This window comes from Athene noctua, chromosome 1 (genome assembly GCF_965140245.1).
Source record: "Athene noctua chromosome 1, bAthNoc1.hap1.1, whole genome shotgun sequence".
NCBI classification, from domain to species: Eukaryota; Metazoa; Chordata; class Aves; order Strigiformes; family Strigidae; genus Athene; species Athene noctua.
Genome location: NC_134037.1, coordinates 68,703,949 through 68,724,479, shown reverse-complemented (window position 1 = coordinate 68,724,479; position 20,531 = coordinate 68,703,949). Strand labels below are relative to the sequence as shown.

The following is a 20,531-nucleotide window of genomic DNA, read 5'->3' as shown; positions in this document are numbered from 1 at the left end:
CCAGATGGTATAAGGTAATTTGGAAGGAAAGAGTAAAGATATATTATCTACCCCAAGGTGCTTTCATTGTGATTTGAATATAAAATGCATGAAGTCTTAGGTACAAGTGTTGGAACTGACAGTGGCTTAGAGCTGTGGTTTTAGCTTTGCTTTTTTTTTTTTTTTTTTTTGTTTTTTGGGTAGTTATAATCTGTCTGAGACATGAACTTGCTGGGTTCCTGAGGGCACTGTAGTTCCAGCAGAGTTCGTGAGCTTGGAGCCTGGACTGTACCTTACCAGTTCTGTATGCTTGTTTTCCCAGTGAAATCCCATTATTTGGCTTTGGAACTGCTTGTTAGGATTTGAGAAACTTGCATTTCATTTCAGTTTGTGCATGATATAATTTTATTTTTTTGAAATGAAGTTTGACTTGTTTCAAGAGGCATAATTTCAGAGATTTTTTTCTTCATGCTCCTGGTATGGTTCAGCATAAAAAAATATACAAGGAAATATTTACAATAGGTTTGCAAGGTTCTAGTGTGTTTCATTCTAGTGTAACCCACCTGTCCTATGTATCTAGTCCTCCATCTGAAGCCCAGTGACACCAAACTGAATTGGCTTATCACTGATAACTGTGTTTCTGTTTGCACTTCCCCGTTTTTAGATGTAATTTTGAAATAATCTTGCATCTGATGGATTGATTAGAGGGGAGATGAGCTATTTTCTTTTTTTATATACTGCAAGCAAAATAAAAAAGGAAAAGGAAAAAGCCCAGATCAACAAGAACTTATAATATGGTTTTAGAATGCATAACCTTGGGCAAAAAGGGCCAGTTATTGGAGTAGTGCTTGAGTAACCTAATTGTTTGATAAGGATCCTTGCCTGTTTAAGTTGTTGGTTGTTGGAAACATTCCATTTCTAAATTTGTGCCTTACTGCATACCCTGAGGTATGTGTACAACTCACTGTAATTGCACAGTTTATTATTTTATTAATGAGAGCTATGATAATGTGTTGGCTCATGAATTCCCTCCAGTCCAGGTATGGTCTCCTAATTGCCCAGGGTTCTGTGATTCCATCGGTTGTTCTGTGGATGGTGATGGAGAGCAAAAGCAAAGCCTTTCCAACCATGGTTTTAAGAACTTAGACCTTGCCCTAAAGGCCTGTATTTGGTGTGATAGTGCAACCAAAGGCTGGAAAGGTAGGATACCTTTTTAACACACACCTAATGAATAATAATGGAAGTGGCAGAAGTAAATTCTTACTACATAATCCCAAGTACCTGAGACTCTGCCAGCTGGAAGGAGAGGGATGCACACCTTAATTGGCCTTCCTAACCATAACAGAGCACCCCTTAGTACTTCTTTGATCTGGGTCTCTCCTGCCTGCCTCTTTGCCCGAGTGGCTGGAAGACTCACCCTTCATTTGCTGTAAGGCACACAACAGTGAGCAAGCATCTGGCATGCAACAGCAGCTCCTATTTTTAATGAGCCTCAGGGGTAGCAGGCATACTAGGGTGCCCATTCCCACGTTCCGGAAACTATTTCTGTGTGTGGATGCCACATTGGTAGTAGAAGAGCAGAGAGCAGCATTGGTGGAGGTGTGGTCTGTGGAATTGTTGGGGAAATCCAGTTTACTGTGTCTGTAACACTGGAGACAACTTTCCCGTAAAAAGCCATGGCAAAACACCACAACCTCAAACAACTAGCAGTTGCTCCTTGGTGCTGCTCGGCTTTACTGGTATGCTGTAAACTTCTGACCCTGGTTTTGCAAGATCTGGGGAGCTCTCTGAGGATGTCGTGGCAGGCTGGGTCACCCCAGCCAGTGGGATGGGGAGGCAGCGAGTTCCCACTGAGCGTGTCGCAGGCTGCCTCCTTACTGTGGTGGCTGGTACCGTTTTCCACAGCTTCTGAAACTGCTCATTACAGTGCCTGGCTCTTCTACAAGGGCTTTTCATAGCTGTAGCCCCTGTGGCTTGCTGCAGCATGTTTTTCTGGTGGAACAGATGGTATATTACGTAGAAAGTTACTGTATTTTTGTATCACTGATTTTTATTTATTTATTTATTTGTCTTTTTTTTTTTTTTAAAGTGGTCATATACCATAAATGCAGAACTTGGAATCAGTATTGGATTTGCCTTTGATATATTAATCTTTATATTTGCATATGTGTGCGGTATTTTACACTGAGTAGTGTGTGCTTTCTGAAGTTTTAGTGTACAGATTTTCGTCATTTGGATTGAAATTAGTTCAAAATACTGTAAGGGGAAAAAAGCCTATGAAAGAAGATCTTTGAAAGTAAAAGTAAATGTCTTAAACAGGTTTTGTACTCACTCGAGTACAGTTTTGTTTTTAAGTCAGTAGATGTGTTTTCTGTATCTAATCTTTGTTTCTTTTATAATTGATATCATCTGGTCAATTTGAGTGAAAATGCTATTCCCATAAGAAAAATATTTATTCTAAATATTATTGTTGCCTAGGATCTTGCTGAATTCATGAGATACAGAAGCAGTCAAGTTGTTTTAATATTTTTAACATTTTTATAGTGTTTTCTCATTGTTTCCATGAAAGCAATTTCAATAAATATTTCAGCAATTGCTTTTGGTTTCTCAAAATTAGGTTACCTATTGTTGAAAACTGCAGGTTCTTAAACATGGGTTTCAGATCTGCTTTGTCTTGATTAGACATCTGAAATAAAATATAAATACTTGAGCAAGCCCCAAAATAAGGGCTTGCCTTTTTCCCCACTTAGCTGCCACAACTTAATGTGTTTTGTCCAAAGAATCTCTAAGTTGTTATTTATAGAAGATAGTTACAATCACAGGGTTTTGGTTCCACTTAGCCATATCGCTTTCATATATTATTTTGCACTTTTTATGTATCTTATATAGACCCATATATCTTATGTATCTACACTCACAGGAGTGTATGTATGTACATATGTATACACACACAACACACACTCTCACACTATATGCCTATGGACACTCGCACATATCTGAAATGTATGGGATCATCCCATTTGAAATGTAAGGTTTATGTTTTCATCCTAAACCCAATCCTTACCGCATAATCGCAGTAGTGTTTTTCTCTTTGCAATGTAGTGTTTTTCCAGTAGCTTCTGAACAGGAGGCTGAACATCTTTGTGTCTGGAGACCTCCTGAGGTATGTGGGGGGAGAGACCAGCACTGGTGGCAGAGTCCTCCTGAGGCAGGAGAGCTTGGCATGGGGCAGCTGAGTGCAGTAGATAAAAAGACAGATGATGGGGGAAGCATCAGGAATTTCTCATTGATGCCACTTTACTGGTGGTTAGGTTGTGTCCTTCAGCAGTGGACAGTTTCTCATGCAGCATCCTGTGTACTGCCATATTTAGGCTAGGTACCAGGTTCACAGTGAAAAACAAGCCCCCAAACTTCAATTTTTTGCTGCATATATTTTGAAGATAAATAATTACCTGCTATCCAGGTGTTTGGCAGCTTGCACCTTACCATCTTTGCCTTGTTTTCCTGATAAAAGTGGCACTGGATATTTTAATTATCTGTTTATAGGATTGCTTGAGAGAATTCCCTTAATGATTAGACAGTTCAACAAAAAATCTCAAGGTAATGGCTTTTCCACTTGCACAATGTTCCTTCAACTGGAAGTGAAAGAATTGTAAAACCTTGTATGTAGTTTAAATTCCCAAGTGATACAATAAAGTGGCCTTGTTCTACGTATTACGCAGATGGGTTGTAAAGGGTAAAAGTATAACTGAGTTTGTGGAAATTTGTAAAGGTGTTAAATATTTTGTAGGTAGCCAACTTTGTTTAAAAGCTGTTTTCCATATGTATTTGTACCTACCGCAACCTACTTCTATTTTGGGGTGGAAAAGCATGTGTTTTCATCAGCATACCAAAGGCACTGACACTGAGGCCAGTTTACAGTTTGCATCTGTCCTTTTGCTTTAAGTTTTGAACTTTAAATGAAAAAACACAACAGATATAGCTCTTTTAAAGATATTAGGGTCATATTTAGATGCAAAGTATACTGTAGAGAACATATGGCACTTTCTCACCTCAAACCATGACAGAGATGAAGAATACCATACTTCAGCTAATGGAACAGTAAGATGTAGTTACCTAAAGATTAACTCTCAGGATGTGGATGGGTGTGTGAAAACACTGCTGTTCCTTATTATTATTTCTGTTCTTTAACAGACAGTGTATTGTAGCAGGCAGCCATATATGTATGAAAAATGCCTATTGCAATACTGTGTGCCAGTGCTGAATGGCTATACAGCCTGGCCACGTGCTGGGGCTCTGCCATGCGGCAGTTGTCTCAGTACGGTCAAAAGTACAAATTGTGTGTGGGTGCATTTCTTTCATTCTTGGATATGGGGCTAAAAATAGTTGACCAAGCTTATTCTGAGTGAGTGTGGTACTTTATGGTCAGATTTCAGAAAAACCGAATGGCTTTCTTACATGTTGTTTAGGATGCTGTGCACAGTGGAAGCGTTCTTACGATTCTTTGAAGGTTTTGTCCCCTTCTTCTCTCAAGAGAAAGAGTGTATGATATGGGCTGGATTCTGATCCAGCACCCACATTTTTAAGGGCCATGTTTTTATTACTTTATTCTGATTGAACTAATCCAAACTGTCATTAATGATTCTTCGATTTGATGCACAGTTAAAATCAGATTTTCTCCCTCAGATTGTGTATTGTGTACTGCAGATCATTGCCAACACCAAAGACTCATTAGTCTGCTTTTTTTTTAATGTTGAAAAGCATCCTGATAATTAGTGCCAGACTGACAACTTTCAGGATTAAGTCTTCATGCTAACATCAGAACAAGAAGCAGTAGAGGTTTCTTCATGTTAACTGGGCAGTGCATATTCAAGATAAGCTGTTTCTGAAAAATTTAGCTCTGAAGGAAAGGGCAGAAAACAAACGAACTACCTCATATCTTTGCAGAAGAATACGTTTTTAACAGTATATCCAAAATATGAAGTTTATAAATAGTTAAAAATATTATCTTTGATTTTCTTTTAGTAAAATGACCAGTTTTGGTAGGGTTTTTCACTGCATATGTCCCATGAAAGTTACGATTTATTATGACTTCAAGATTCAGACTGGTGGTTCCCTAGTTTCACCTCGAATTACTAGAGCTGAAAGGCTGGCTTCAGTTCCTGGTGTGACCACAGGGTGGTTATTGCAGGAACACAGCAAAAATACTCCTCTTCAGCTAGTGATGGTAGTATGAAATGAGAATCTGGAAAAGCATTTTCCAAAATCCTTGTAATCTTTTTCACTGAGGTTCGTTGAATTAAATGCCTTTATTTGAAAATCAGCTTCTATCAAGTGGAGCACTGCTACCCAGTCTGTCTCATTCAGTATATGGAGGAAAAGTCTAGTATCCTGGACACTAGAGGCTGTTGCTGGGATATGATTATTGTGGAATGACTGTACTGATCACTGTATTTTGACATGTTGTTCAGAGACTAACAAAAATGGCTTTAGAATCTGTCTCATCAGTGAGTGTACTGTAAGCCAGTGCATCGCCCTGCCCCAGGGGAGGATCAGCTGCAACCAAACCATTTCTTATGGGTGCTTGTTCCCACTGCTCTTTAAAACTTGCCGTGGTGGAGACTCAAACCTCCCAGATGGTCTCATCTGGAATCTTAACGATGCTTTCCATTAAAAAAATCTTTCTAATATTTAGCTTAAGAAGGTAGTAATGGTGGGTAGGACTGCAATCCAGGTTCTTCCTAAGCTTGCCATCTTATGTAAATATACTAATGATTTACTTAGGATCAGATGGACAGCCTGTGAAACAGTGAGTTACCAAATGCTGAACTTCTACATGCCACTACCCAACTCCTGTGCTGTCACCCTTTTCCTTAAGCTGGGCTGTTATCCGCTTCAGAAAGGCGGGGGTGAAATTGAAAAAAGGCATCTGTGTTCACTTTGTTGGGTTGTCAGCCATATCTTACAAGGGAATCCTGTAGTTTTACATTCCAGTTGTGCCCCAAATGCATTCACAAAACATGTATTACTCCATGTGATCCAAAAATACGTAAGGCTTGATTTCCAGATGCTTGCAGAAGTATAGGCTGTAGAGAGAGCTTAGTGCATTTCTATATTGGAGTAATATTCTTACACAAGCTGTACAAGAAAAACAAGAGCAGCACGGCTCCTGAGCAAATATTGTTTCTAGTCACATACGATACTTTGCAGCTGAGCCTGGTGACATGCTGCTTAGCTGTTTTGCTATGCAAGTGCAGAGAACGCTGTTAGCAATAAAGCCACTGCTGGTTTCTCCTCCAAAACCTCCCTCCTTGCAGTGCATTGGAAATGACTGAACTTTGGCCCTCAATCTGCTGACACCCTGAGGGAGTGTAAATGTAATGACGTCTTTGCTTGTTTCAGCTGCACAACAGGAAACACTCATGGCCTCCCCTTCTTCCTGCTCTGAGAAAGTGCTGCCTTTTTTTTTTTCTTCCCCCCCCCCCCCTCCCCTCCCCTCCTTCCCCTGCAGTCGAGCGGGCTCAGACCTACTTTCAGGTCTGAGCTCAGCAGCCAGCCGATGCTCGCACAGGGCCCCCATTGCTGCTGCCTCCTCGCCGGCACAGCCAGTCGCCTCCCCATTGCTCTGCTGTGGTGGTGATGCCAGAAATACCAGCGTTTTAATTCCACAACCCCCCCCTCCCCCCCGCCCCGGAGAAGTGACTGAGAAGAGAATACAGTTATGTGGCAATGGCTTGCTCCATGGAGCATGTCACTGGATACAGCTCAGCTGCAAAGACCAGGATGGTCAGGTGATGATTTGCCTTGGGGAGACCACATCACTTGCATAATACAGAGGACACACTGTCAGGTGGGCATTGAAAGATCCTGGAATATGATCCCAATAGTACTGAATGATGCTGAATATACAGGGCCTGAACAGATTTCTTTCCCTTGATGGAATACGGAGGTTTGCTTCTTGCAGAGCATTGACAGAAAACCAGTTTAACCCTCTCCAGCTGCTGCTTTTACGCTTTGTAACCAAAACAGGGGTATGAGTAAGAATGGTTATTTGAGAAAACACAAGCGTTTTGCAGCTAACTCAGGGAGGAGGATTTTATCTCATCAAAGTCAGCCAAATCATTAAAGCAATACAGTGCTCTTGTGAGTGAAATTAATTGATTCAATATTCAGCTGTTATTCTCTAATGATTGGGGGGGAGGGTCACTTTTAAAGAATAAAAAGCATAATCACTAGGGAGTTTGCATATTGTGGCATGAGAAGAGGCTCTGAGTAGTCTGGAGTACAGCATCCTGGATTTGAGAGATTTAATTAACTTTGAATGTAAACAGCGCTGGTGCAGTTGCTTATTCATTTGTTTAATGTTGCATAGGCATATTCTTCGAGGAGCAACTTTTGTCTGGGTTCTGTAATAAGCAAGTTTTGGATTTGTCTCATTAGTCTATCAAACTACCTGGCTAAATAACTGGTTTTTTTAACAAGCTGGAGTTACGTAACATGAATCATGCCTGGCGAGATGCTTGCAAGCAGGGAAAAGCAAGATAGGCAAAGAAATAGCGGCACTCAACCTTTGCAGAATAGGATATGACTGGGTTTTGAAATTAAATACTGTGTGTTGGTACTCTCAGTCATACAGATAAGGTTTATTATAAGGATGTGTCTTGAAACAACATCTTGGGATGGGAATGTTTAACAGCTAGAAGAATTTGCTCAGGCATGTGCAGTTCTTGGAGGGTTTTGTATATGTGCATGCCAAATTTTGCCCCCCCCCCCCCCCCGTTTTTCCTCTGGAAAAGCACTGTAAAATAATAAATGGGAAACATCTCTTAAATGGGACTGATTTAATTTGTAAAAGAAAATAGCTTGATGAGCTGTGATTGCCCTTATAAAGTGTTATGCAAATCTCTTTTCTTCTTTTAAATATGCCCCTATAGGGTTATTAAGTATGTATGCAATACAATAGTCCTCTCTCTCAAGAGATATTTTACAACCAGTTTATGGAAAGGGGAAGCAAGTGATTAAATGAATGCATTAGAATAAAAGCAATTGATTTTAAGTTAAATCTTCCTTTAGTAATATTTCTTTGACAATTTTCTCTGCTGCTATTCAGTTTTGATCTTCAAAGTCATGCTGAGCTGTTAAGCCTGGGATGACCTTTTGCTTTAGTGGCATGGGTACAAATATTAAATAATCATGTTAGGAAATAAAGGCGTGAGAGTAACAGGTTTTTAGGAAAGGAGTGGTAATAATGACTTTTTAGGAAAGGAGTGGTTTAGTGCTCCTGAATTCCCCTTCAAGCTGTTCTGCTCCCTCTCATTTTGACCAAATGAGTCTGTATTTTTCCTTCCTTTCGTTTGTAAATGAAATAGCAGTAAACGGTGGCATAGGGCTATTAACTACTGTATCTTGAGATTTTACTATTATTAACAACAAATATTCAATTATGAGTACTGATATTTATGGTCTTCTCTTACATACTACCATACGTGTGTATGTACACACAGTGGCTGATTATGCGTTAGTACAGACAACAGCTGAGATGTTATAATGAGAAACAGTTACATCTGTAAGCTGCTTCTGTAGCTAGCACCATTGCTGATAATTTCGGCACAGAGAGGAGGAGATGAACAAGCACAGACGGAAACATGTATTTTCTCACATAGGAGGCCATTCAGGTCATGGCCAAGGGATGTCAAAAAGGCACTATAAGGAAGTGGACCATGTTGCTGTCATTATGTCCTTATTTTCCAAACAAATGCAGGATTTCTCTTGGACTGTCAGTGCAACATCCTTCAGAAGGAACTTGCTTTTCTATGAAAACTTAAAAGAAATTTCAGTCTTTGGAAGAATTTTCATTTGTTGTACTGAATTGACTTAGTTTTCTGTAGCCATGTGTTACTGTTGCAGCAGCAGAAGCTTAGAGCTGGAGATCTAAGTAGTGGCACATAAGGACACCAAGATCTTGTAGGTGGAGAAAGACCTTTTCCTGAACCTGCATGATGGTGACCAAATACAGGGTTCATCAAATGCTTTCTATTTGTATCTGCTCCAATACTCTTGACTCCATAGTGGCTTTTGGCTAACTAATAGTTACATCCTTTCTGCAACTCCATGATTTTTCTTGATGCAGATGAATATTATGTAGGGGCATTGTACAAAATTGTTGAAATTTTTGTACTTGCTATCTAGAGTAGCATGGGTGCAATTTTCCGATGTGGTTAATTAGGTGGGTTCAAGTGTCCTTTACTTGAATTTCCCTTACTCTTTTGGATGAGAAGTCCTTGTGGTTTTGTTAAGAGCTGAGACTTGTAAGGCCAGGAATGTAGGAGGGAGCACCATGGGGCGCACAGGAGTCTTCACCCCACGTTTCGGTAGGGTCTGAGATGAGTGTAGCTGCAGAGGGGTTTGTTGTGGCTGCCTGCTGTGGTAAGTTGCCTGGTGAGAGCCTATGCCTCCAGGCCTTTGCTGGGGGGGCAAAGAGGGGTGGGCTGAGGGTGCGAGCTGGGGTGTGAGCCGTGGCTGGGCAGGCGTGGGCTAGAGCCACGCAGACTGGCACTGCTGGGCTTGGTGCCTGGGAGGAGGAGGGTGTGTGTGTGTGTGTTCGTCATCTGTGTGGGAGGTGTGGGCTGGCCTTGATTTCTGGTGGAATTTCTGTTGAAATCAGTGTGATCTGAGTGAGCAGAGTAGGGCAAGTGTGTGGCTACCAGGTGAAAGAAAGTAATTGCCACGTGTGGCACTGATGCACAGGAAGGGAGGGGGAGCATCTGTGTGTGTGCAGGCAGTGGCTTGCTCAGGAGTAAACTCTCACATCCTGATGTCCTTGAATAGATCTTCAGAGGTTAATAGTCCCCGTCATAAGGCTCCACAGAGAGGGATTTCTTGCCCTGCAAGTTGAGGTCCCCAGTTCCGTTTTCCTTGCTGTTGGTAAAAGCCTGTGTATCTTGTCTGTTCAAACCGTGAAATGTCTTCAGGTTATCAAGTTCTTCCCATATAGCAGCAAAACTTGAAGTAATTACCAACTCAGTTTCACCATTTTTGCCAGTTAAAAAAAGGTGAATTTTAATTTACACTAATTATTTAACTACATGAGATGCTCAGCATGAGAGTGACTAGGTGCAAATTAAGATTTAGTCAAGGAGAAAAATACATTGTGCATTAAATTTTTCATATTTAATGTTCTATTTGTATTTCATTACCAGTCCATCTGCAAGAAGACTTCTCTTAGCAGATTGAAGCATTTTTTCAAGGAAAAAAACAAATGTACAGTTAGGCTGATAAAACAAAGTTTTAATCTGAATAGATTAAGATGGGAGAGTTTTAATAAAATCTTCTCGGTATTGCAGACTTACTTTCTCTTAACTCTGGTTACACTATGTGCCTTGGTATGATCTCTGGAGCCGTGCAATGGCAACACTTTCTTCAGATTGTCTTGCTGAAACATGAACATTTTGTAGCCTCCCCAAAGCTATTGTTTGCGTGAAATGAGACCTTGGGTAATACTGAAATTTGTACAACGCATAACCTGGGTGGGTACGTGGTCTTAGCTCCTTGTCACAGGAATGAACTTTGGAGTGTTTGCCTGGTTTCTGTAGTTGTGCTTGTTGCAGGTGTGCTGCCCCACAGCCTATCCCCATGTGAACATGCTGTTGCTTTGGGAGAGACAGACGATTGCTGGTTGTGGGCCTGAGAACCAAAGCTTTTACACAGTCGTAGACAAGCCTAGTTGAAGGGGTGGGTTGAATGCACCATCACTCTTACCAAGGTGAGTTCAACACAGTAGGGGTGTTGCCATGGTACGTGTTTCTTTGGAAGCACTGATACAACACATTTCTGTATTGTAGAGAATTTATTTCACCATCCAAAAATGTGTATGCTGTCTTTCTTTACCTCAGCTGACTCTGGCTTTGAACCTTTCCAAACTTTGGGGATGTTTGTAGAGAGACTTTCCTTTGTGAATGGAATTTGTAAGTGCGGCATGAAAGATTTGGTTTATCTGCATGGAACATGTTTGCTTGAACAGTTGCTTTCCACAGTGCAGCACTTGTAGATTAAAGTCCTTTCTGTTGTGGTCATGCCAGTTCAGTTCCTTCTGCAGCAAGTCAGTTTTGCTGGTATACTGCAGTAAGGTGCCTGGTTGCATTAGTGAGAAAGGAAATTTTTCATTTCTGCTTGATGTGTCATTCTTATAGTTTCAAAATGGTAATGACAATTTTTTATACTCATTTTTTAAAGACACTCTGAAAAAGTGATAATAATATAATAATGCACCTTGCTTCAATGTATATTGTATTTCACAAGTAAAACTGCTTTTAATTCATGCGTTTGCACTTGGAATATGAACGCGTTGCATCAAAACTGGAAATGACAGTGTCATATGCATGGAATGTATCTTTTAGTTTATGGTGGCATGTTTTACTGTCTGTGATGTGTGATCACACAAGCTCAACAGTACACAGCTGACTTTATGTATTTACTGTAATTCTCTACCTAAGGAAATACGGTCTATTGACTAGCAGGCTACATGGGGACTTAATACCCATGCATTCAATTCCTGGTTCTGCTACACAGTTCATGAGTTTGGGGTAAGATTCACAACACCTTACGCTGATTTTCATGTGAATTATATTCATAAATACGAGTTGGGCACAGAAAGACCATTGTTGTGCAGTATTCTCTTTATGTCAGTTCCACTTCCTTATCTTATGGAGATACCCTGTAGACAAATGCTGTAGTCTGTTATCAATCCATAGGGAGCCAATAGGAGTTTTGTGCTAAAACTGACTGTGGGATTTGAACGTTAATTTTTTTTGTGTGTGTGTGTGTGTCTGGTTTTAAGTGACCATTTTCAGAATGGTCAATAGTTGTACTATTTACTATGAGCACCTCTGCTCATAGTATTTATGCTATTAAAGATCATTCAGGTCATCACAGAAGTCAAGCTACATACTGCTTTGGAGTCCAGTTGTCTCCTTTACTTAAGGGCAAAAATAGCCCCACTAAGCTACAGTCAGCAGCTAAGGCAATAGAGAAGGACAGTGTGTGTAGACCTGGATCCAGATGTTAGATGCTGTGTTTAGAAAAACAAAGGGTAAATTTTCCTCCAAGCAAATTGGTAAAATTCAAGGTGGCAATTTGTAATGTAAGACACTGTATTGCAGCAAGTGTTAGAGTGAGTAGCAGCTTTGCAGAGTGGAGTGGAGAGATATATGCAGGTGCGTGTGGGCAATGCAGAACCTGCCGGTTTTAGTCTGTGCAACTTTGTGAAATTTGCATTTTGAGTACCTGGGCAATTCAGAGGGTAACTGCCTGAGCAAAGTCTTGGTTAAAACAGCTGCTGGGAACACTATAAAATATTTTGGGTTCTATAGGGCACACCAGAGCTTCCTCAACCAGCAGAGACACTCTCAGCTTTGCCTGTGCTAAACCTTTGCAAGGCATGTATCAGCTCAAAGCCGTGGGCAAACCAAAAGCCCCCACAATTTATGCCAGGTGATGTCTGTCCCTCTGCATCTAAAGAAAGTGTAGGTGCTCTGGTTTTCCTCCTGATCTGGGATATTGTGACTGAGCTCTGTAAATGTCTGTAGGGGAATTAGAGGCGGTGATGGGAGTGTTGAGGAGACCTGTCGGGGGGGACTAGTTTTACACTGTACATGTAATCTTTAGCACATCCACTTGTTAGTTACATGCACTTCTCACTAATTGATGTTTCTGAGAAAATGTTAATCATCATTGTTACATGCACAGAACTGATAGTCTTTCACAACTGTAGTCTGGTGACTAAGAGCAGGCGATGCCACAGGACCATGGTCACCCCCGCTCCCAGCTGCCCCTGTCACAGCAGACAGGCTTGAACCTCACCAGTGAGAGAAGGCAGACCATGAGCGGTCTTGTCTTCTCTCTCCCACAGGGTTTTTTCCCCCTTTTTGCTAGTTTAAGACTTAAACAGGAAGAATCCAAGTAAAGTGATCAATCTTAGGCTTTTGATACTGCTTGTCTTTATTTCCCCTCTATCGTCAGTGATGCTTCTGGTGTACTCGTGAAGATGTCCTACATGTTCACAGTCCTTTCTGCTTGTCCTGTCCTTTGTTGCTTGGATGCCTGCTACATGCAGCTAGATCCATCTTGGCCAGTTCGGTGAGCGTGTTGCTTAGCAAATGGAGAAGATGCTACAGCAGGTGGAAAACATAACATACAGACACAGTAAAAAGTAAATTCCATGAATATCTGCCAGATGTGTCTGGTGCTTGATTAGCAAAACCCCTAAGTGAGACTTTAATTTTGGGCAGATTCCTAAGTCATAGTGAAATCAGTGGGTTCTACACATGCTCCTGAATTAAGTATATGCTTATATACTTTGTGAATAGATATGACTTACTGAGCTGGAGCCAACATGGGGAATTTTGGGACTCCTGCTGTTCTGCTTACACTACTTTGCAGGAGAGTTTAAGGCTGTAGAATGACACCAACTGGATCCACAGAACAATCTGCTCCTGTTCCCGTGAACTCCAAATTATTTTCCTTCTCACATGCAAAGTTGTACCAAGAGCTGCATTTAAAAACCCATCTGTTGTCCATATTATATCAATAGGAGGAAAAATTTTAGACATCTAAAATATTCTGGTTACGTGTTCCATCCTGCTGTCATCTCTCTTTCAACTACAAGCCATTTGTTATAGTTGCACTTACTTCTAGCTGCTCAAATCTTTTCCCTTTCACCAACAGATGAAACTCTGAGTAGCCTAAACTGCAAAAGTGGAAGCAGGATGCTACAAACTGGTAGTGGAAAGAAATGGCTGCTTTCAAAATAAGATGCTTTTGATAAATTGATAGAATAGTTTTTTCTTATCAAGTGTGGGAGTAAGTAATAAATTACTTTAAAAGTTGTTTTGTTATATTTTTCATTACACATATATATTTGAAGTATCATCCGTGTCTATATGTGTTTTAATATAGTTTGTGACACAAATAAGTGGTGTGTAACAAAATATAGCTTTTTTTTTGTTTGTTTACAGCAAAATAAGATTATAATTCCAGTGCTGCTGGTTATAATTCACCTGCTTCTCATACCAATTTTCTGTGTTGCAGTGGCAGCAGCATAAGCAGTTTTCTTGGCAGATACACTGCTTTTCCACAGGGCAGCAGTGAAGTTCACCTGTCTTGTTTAGTTGTTACATTTTGGTAAAACAGCCAGTTGTGACAGAACTAGAGAGACAATATCATATCAGCTTTGGTTTGCAAGGTTTTCTTTGCAACTGTAATGAGTACTCAGGGGTGTGTGTGTGTGTGTGTGTATTTACATCTGTTACAGCTTTGTGGCTTTTCTCCCACCATTTTCAAAGCAGTAGCTTCTCATTGAGAGCCTCAGGATTTTTCAAGTACTGCACTGTGTCCTCCCTGGAAAGCTCCATGGGAGACACTCAGGTGATAGGAGTTTTGTAGCCTTTTCCTAGTGAGATATGGATCACAGACTCAAACTGTCCATCTCATGATGGTTGGATAGCTAGGCCATAGACCTCTCTTCATGGGAGATTCAGTGCTGACACCTGTGTCTATTCCTTGTCAATCCCCTGTAAGGATTCATGCTCAGTATTAGAGCAGCATCTGTTAGCAGTTGACCAGTCTTGTTCAGTTGTTCCCCAGTATGAAGAACACAGAAGCCTTCACTACATGTGATTAATTATCTGCTAAACAGCTCATTTTGTCAGGACTTCTGTTTCTACTACCTAAATCCTAGACTCATACCTCAGTCTCTCTTCAACAGTTTAGTGTTTCCAGAGATTCATTTGAATCCATCCCCTTTGAAACTGAAACTTGGTGTGGGTTTGAAACTTGGTGTGGGAGGGTTTGGCAGGAGCCGTTGCTTAACAGATTAGTGTGTGGTCCAAGAGGATTCCATTGATGTCCATTCACAGATTCCCAGTTTTATGGATGTCTATTTCTGGGGTTAGGTAAGGGAGGTGAATCACTCAGAGGAAAGTCCTGATATGGAAGGTTTCTCTGCATATAGAAAGATTTTGAGGACAAGATTTGGGCTAGGGATAATCCCACAGAGAACAATTTACAGATTTCAAACTTCAGCAAGGGAATAGCTAGCTCCTGAATTTAAATGCTTGGATCAGAGCGCAACACTGTTTTCCTCTGTTTAACAGGACATTAAATAAGAGTAGTTCAGTTTTAGACAAGCAGTTGGTAAGACCCATGTTGCAATGCTGCTGGAATGTGGGAGGAGGGTCTCAGGATAAATCTTCCTTTAGACCACTAAAAGGAAGATATGGTTAATATAGCTGTGGAGTTCTGGTACAATAGTATGTTGTCCAGTATTTACCTCATACTTTCAAAGAAGCCTAGAGATGTCACAGACCTTGCTGTTAGTGAATTTCAGTCTTGAACATTTGTGGGTAAAGAACTGTAAAGCAGCCAGCATTTTCACAGCTCTTTCTGGGTGATACATATTTCTACAAAATAAGCTGTATGTGCTGTTTATTGATTTGTCCCCTGAATGTAAAGGCTCTAAAATTTGGAAGTATGCTCGGGTTACAGTTTTTAAATGTATAATGAGTACTGTGTATAGGATGTGTAGGAAGCAAACCGATGTCTGCAGTAGTAGATTTTCGTGGCAATAATACGAGACTCAGAAGAGACTTATTTGGGAGTGCCCGGTGTGGAAGGACATGGTGGGAGGGAGGGGACTGTGGGGAGGGCTGGGCACACTCAGTCTGAAGCAGCTGCATGCTGGGCAGCAAAGCTCCAGAAAGAGCTCTAGCAGGGATATTGCCCAGTCGGTGCTTTTATACGTCTTGACTTACAGCATTGAGATTCAAATTCAGGTCAAAGGTGGAAGAGTGGTGGGACAGAATGTCGGCAAGGCACTGCTCTGAGGCAACGGTACGCACAGGTGCTTGAGAACCTTCCTACTCCCTCTGGTTTTCTGTGCCTTCAGTATTGCACCCACCAGATGCACTAGAAAATGCGTCAATTTTTCCGCTATGCAGCAGAAATCATGAACCCCAGCTTCCAGTAAGTGCCTGTCTTTTGGATGCAGGCCCTGGTTGTGTTTGGGCTGCTGTGTACAAGGAGGCAAAGGACTGGCCCTCAAACTCATGGCCAGGTCACACTGGCTAGGTCACATCCGCACTGCCTCCTGATGTCAGACTTGTCTCGTGAGGAGGTGGTTGAAGTGGTCCAAAACCACACCGAACACAAGATATTAAGCAGTGTGCTGCAGTGCTCAAACTTCTTTCCTTTCCCACTTTTATTTAGCCATATGGGTGCACTTGTAGTTGTGAACTTCATCTTTCAGCATGGTTTTGCATCTCAGTGCATCTATTTTATCTGTGGATTCTGCACTGTCTTATGGCTTAACATGGAAGGTTTTTCCCTTAATGCAGATGCTGTCTCTCGTCTCTTTGAGCACAAGTTGGAATCAGAAGGAGCTTCTGGTGACTGAGCAGTTCTGAGATTGCTATCTCTTTGTTACATGTCTTCAGAGAAATTTATTGGGGGAAGACAGACAGGCACAGGCATGACATTATACACAGTGCATGATTGCAGGTGTTGTTTTTTTTTTTTTACATAGGAAACAAGGCTACAAAAGAGATCTTGGTAGGAAGGCAGAATTTATTCCTTTGAGAATACTTTCCAGATAGGAAGCTGTGTCAAGATGGTAAAATGTTGGAATTGTGTGATATAAGTGATTCTTTTTTTATTACGGTGACTATTATTTTCCCTGTGGTAACATCTAAAAGCTTCCATGAAGATGTAGCCTTCTTTGTCTTTGTGTCCTCAAACACACTGAATTTATGATGCAAGTATCTGATAGATGAAGAGAGGAAAGAAATGTCATCACAGGGATCAAAGACAGAGACAGATTGTGAGATGCCCTCCATGGTCAGATATAAAGTCTGCGGCAGCAAAGAGCTCAGTCTGTTTCTCAAGTCCTATGAGCTGGTAGCACTCCCAGCACTGTACATCGCTTAGCAGCACAGAGATGTGTCAATCTTGTGATATTGTGTGAGCCTTTAGCTCCATGTTAAACCTTCAGCAGACCTTGTTCCAATGAAGCTTTTGACATATTTAAAGTTTATGACATGTATCTTTGTGTTGCGGTTCAAACCTGAATTTATTTTATTATGAAGTTTAAAGGTCCCATCTGACATAAAGCATGTTGATTTCAGGGAAGATTTATGGAATAATGTCAGATGCTGCTATTTTAAAAAGTGTTACTGCCTTGCAAAAGTGAATTTCTTGTTTCTTTGTCTAGTAACGTATTCATAGCACTTGGAAGGAAGTTTTGGAATAAGGAGATTTCTACCCTGGGGGGGTAGTATCCTGTGCTTTCGTTAGGTCATGTCAGGCCATTGTTTTGCTTTTCTTATCATAAAGATCTTGTGTCTTTATTTGTGCTCAGCTGTGGACTTGAGTTTCCTGGAGGAGAGTGAAATAATTAAGAACTAATACTACAAAATCATATGTTCTCAGTTTGTAGCTATGTTTTTTTAGTTGAAGGCAGTTCTTTTCTGTAGCTGTGTATTTTAATAGGTGCTGTAGATACATACCAGTAAGAAGTAGTGTCTTCTATCTGTGGTTCTCAGTATAGCTGAAAAGAAATACCATTATTCTCTATAACTATGAGAAAACATAGACTGAGAGATTCAAGGTCACCCATCAAATGGCTAGTGAAACTGGGGTTTCTTGTTCTCTGCTGTTTTTCACCCGTAACTGCCAGCTGATGTTCTCAGTGGTTTTGTCTCTGCCTAGTGGATTACACACTGGCAGGGTATGGGAAAGAGCATGTTTAATTTATTGCTCTAGATGCAGCCGCTGGGGAGGATGGTTAGGTATGGAGGGTGGTTTATCAGTAGAAGTCATTAAAGTAGTGATTAATGTGGTGCTAGAGAAGGGAATGCGGTGTGTTGTTCTTAAAATCTGTGAACTGCTACACAGTGTCACGCAGCCTCAATAGGGTCCTGGTGAGAGGAGTCGGGGGAGGAAGAAGGGCACTGCCAGCCTAAATTGAGAGCTTATATGGCTGTGCAGTTGTGTCATGTGATGGAGGAACACCTCTCTAATGATTTTCTAGTAGGATGGCCAAATCCTGGTAAATCTGGCTTGGTTCTGGTGTGGCAGATCTGAGACATTAATGTAAGTGATGTGAGCAATAGCTTCCCTCATCATGCCCTGATGCATGTACCTGCTTTGCAAGTAAGCAGAATTTCTAGCACTGACAGTGCGATGCCTTTCCCCAGAACTATCATTAAATAGAAGGAGACATGAGAAGGCAATGCTTGTTAAATCTCACATGGATGGGACTCGAGCTTTGGAATGTGTTATTCCATTTCCTCCAAGTCATCCTTGGGGAGACGCTTGATTTGGATTTCCTGTGTGTTTTACCATTGATTCTTCAGTTGTCACTATCAGCCTCTAGATTATAGCCATAGTTCTGGTCTACTTTATTCCCTGTCAATCACTGCTGCTCTTCTTGCAGGCTTCACCATGACATGTACGTTGCTTGCCAGGCAGAGAAAAAGGCAGAAGTCTTGGTAGATGCTGGGAGCAGAGCAGGGGTGCTGTGGGTGACCCCATAAAACAGATGATAGGTGTGCAGCAGCCAGTAGATCTGGCTGCCTGCCAGGTTAGCACAGAAACTGCCTCTTGCACAGACCTAATTTTTCCAACTAAGGACCAACATGCTCTCAGACAAACAAAAATAAAGAAATTGCACCTCGGGTATTGCAGTTACTCCAGGGGATGGCTCTCACTGAGAGAAGCTGGATTAAAAAACTCCTGTCAGGTTATACTGTGTCTCTCTTCTTTACATAAGTAGCAACACCAGAAAGAGATGAAGCTGAACAGCCATATGAATAAATGTGCAGAATCTGAAACTCGCACTTCTGGCTCATCTATCACATACCATCCTTTTATAGTGTGAGATGAAATGTCCAGCACCAATTTTAAGCTGCCCTCAGCAGACGCGCTGTTACCTTCTGTCTCAACACACGGCCATAATCTCATCCTGAAAAATAAGATTTTACCTTCCACTTACCCTTCTGGAGACAGCCTGTCAGAGCAACATGGTACCGCAAACTTATCCTGCTTAATGTCAGCTAATTAAATTCATTTTTGGCTATAGTACTAAATCCATTTAATTCTGTCTTTCAGAGCCTGCAGAGACAGTTGTGACTCTCAGATGGGTTTCTGTCTCTGATTAGTGATCAAATCTCTTTGTGCTTTTTTAGACTGACTCTCCGCCTGTCTTTTTCTCTGTGTCTCTCACCTGTACTTGTGATGTTAGGGAACAGGGTGTTTTTTCCCATGCTTTCATAGCTCCAGCATCTACTGTCACTTTTTATTCTTTGAAATGAAAGTTTTATTACTGTGTCTGGAATAGAAATAGAAATTACTGTGACATACTCTTGGTGTTAGATGATTTTGGAGGTTGTTTTTCAGAAGTGTTGATCTTTGGAGGGATGGGTATTCGAGTGACCTTCTAACTCTGAGCTCATATGCCAGCCTCCAAGTGGTCATCCACATCGCAGTCCAAATGCAACAGCCTCCAGTAATGTTTACTGTCTGTCACTCTCAATATATTTTCTGATCACAAACATTCATGAAAATGAGGGGCAGAATTAAAAAAAAATTAGTCAAAAAAAGGAGAAAGGTCAAAGCAAGCTATAGTGTGAAAAATAACAATACACTTGATTAATTGAGTAGTGCTGGTGGAGTGTATCATGCCAGAGACAATCCAATGAGTATTTTTTGATTTTAAATGCCCTCTGTGCAGGTTATCAAAGCAAAAAAAAAAAAAAATTTTGTCTGGGATTTCATGCATTATTTTTTATACAGCTCTGGCATGTTCCTCACTGCTTATGTGCAGCTTTGTGCCAGAGACTGCCTCAGATCTGCTGTTTCTGAGTCCCCTGATGCTGACGGACAGCAGGTCGGTGTGAATCACTGTGGAACCTCTTGCTGCAGTTTATCCCCTGTTTGCAGCTGTATTTTTTTTCTCATGTTCTCTTTCCACTTCCCCTCCTACTTGTTGATGAGGCTTATTTGTGTTTGGACATTACAGGCACAGAACTGAATTGCCATTGTCAGCAACGTAATTCCTGGTTACTGAGAAACTACTGCTCTTGTTCCGTCCAGAGTATAGCTGGAGTGTGTGGGGAGACAGTTTGAGGAGAAGCTTGTATCATCATTGTGCGCTGTGCTTGATCTGTATGGAGAAGAGGGCTTCAGTCTGGGTGGATGTCAGTCTGACATATTTTACAGGCAGTTGATTCATCTATCCATTTTTTGTATTGCATAGTAAAGTATACAAGTGCTGTCGTGTCTGTAAAGTAGCTTCTGATGTCAGAGAGAACTAGATACCAGCTTTCTCATTTTTAGTAAAATAATGGTAAATTTCTGAAACAGAGAGATTCCAGGAAAGTAAGACTTGAGACTGTAATTTTTTTTTCTTAATTCCTTAAATTTATTGGGAGGAAAGGAAAGTTTTTTCAGGTCATTCATTACATTTTTTTTCTTTCGTTTAAAAATACATATTTCTGAAAGGT

At 41.0% G+C, this 20,531-nt stretch overlaps 1 protein-coding gene across 5 annotated transcripts in view; it reads left to right on the top strand.

Annotated features, from left to right (window-relative positions):
• HIVEP2 (HIVEP zinc finger 2) overlaps window positions 1-20,531 on the top strand; it is a 141,661-nt gene that overhangs the window by 12,083 nt on the left and 109,047 nt on the right. Inside the window, exon 1 of one of the 5 annotated variants that reach the window (XM_074896461.1) lies at window positions 10,908-10,943. The exons of the other annotated variants lie outside the window; for them this stretch is intronic. The gene's annotated coding sequence lies outside the window, so the exon portion shown is untranslated. Of the gene's footprint in view, window positions 1-10,907; window positions 10,944-20,531 lie in introns of those variants that run through there. 5 annotated transcript variants of the gene reach the window in all.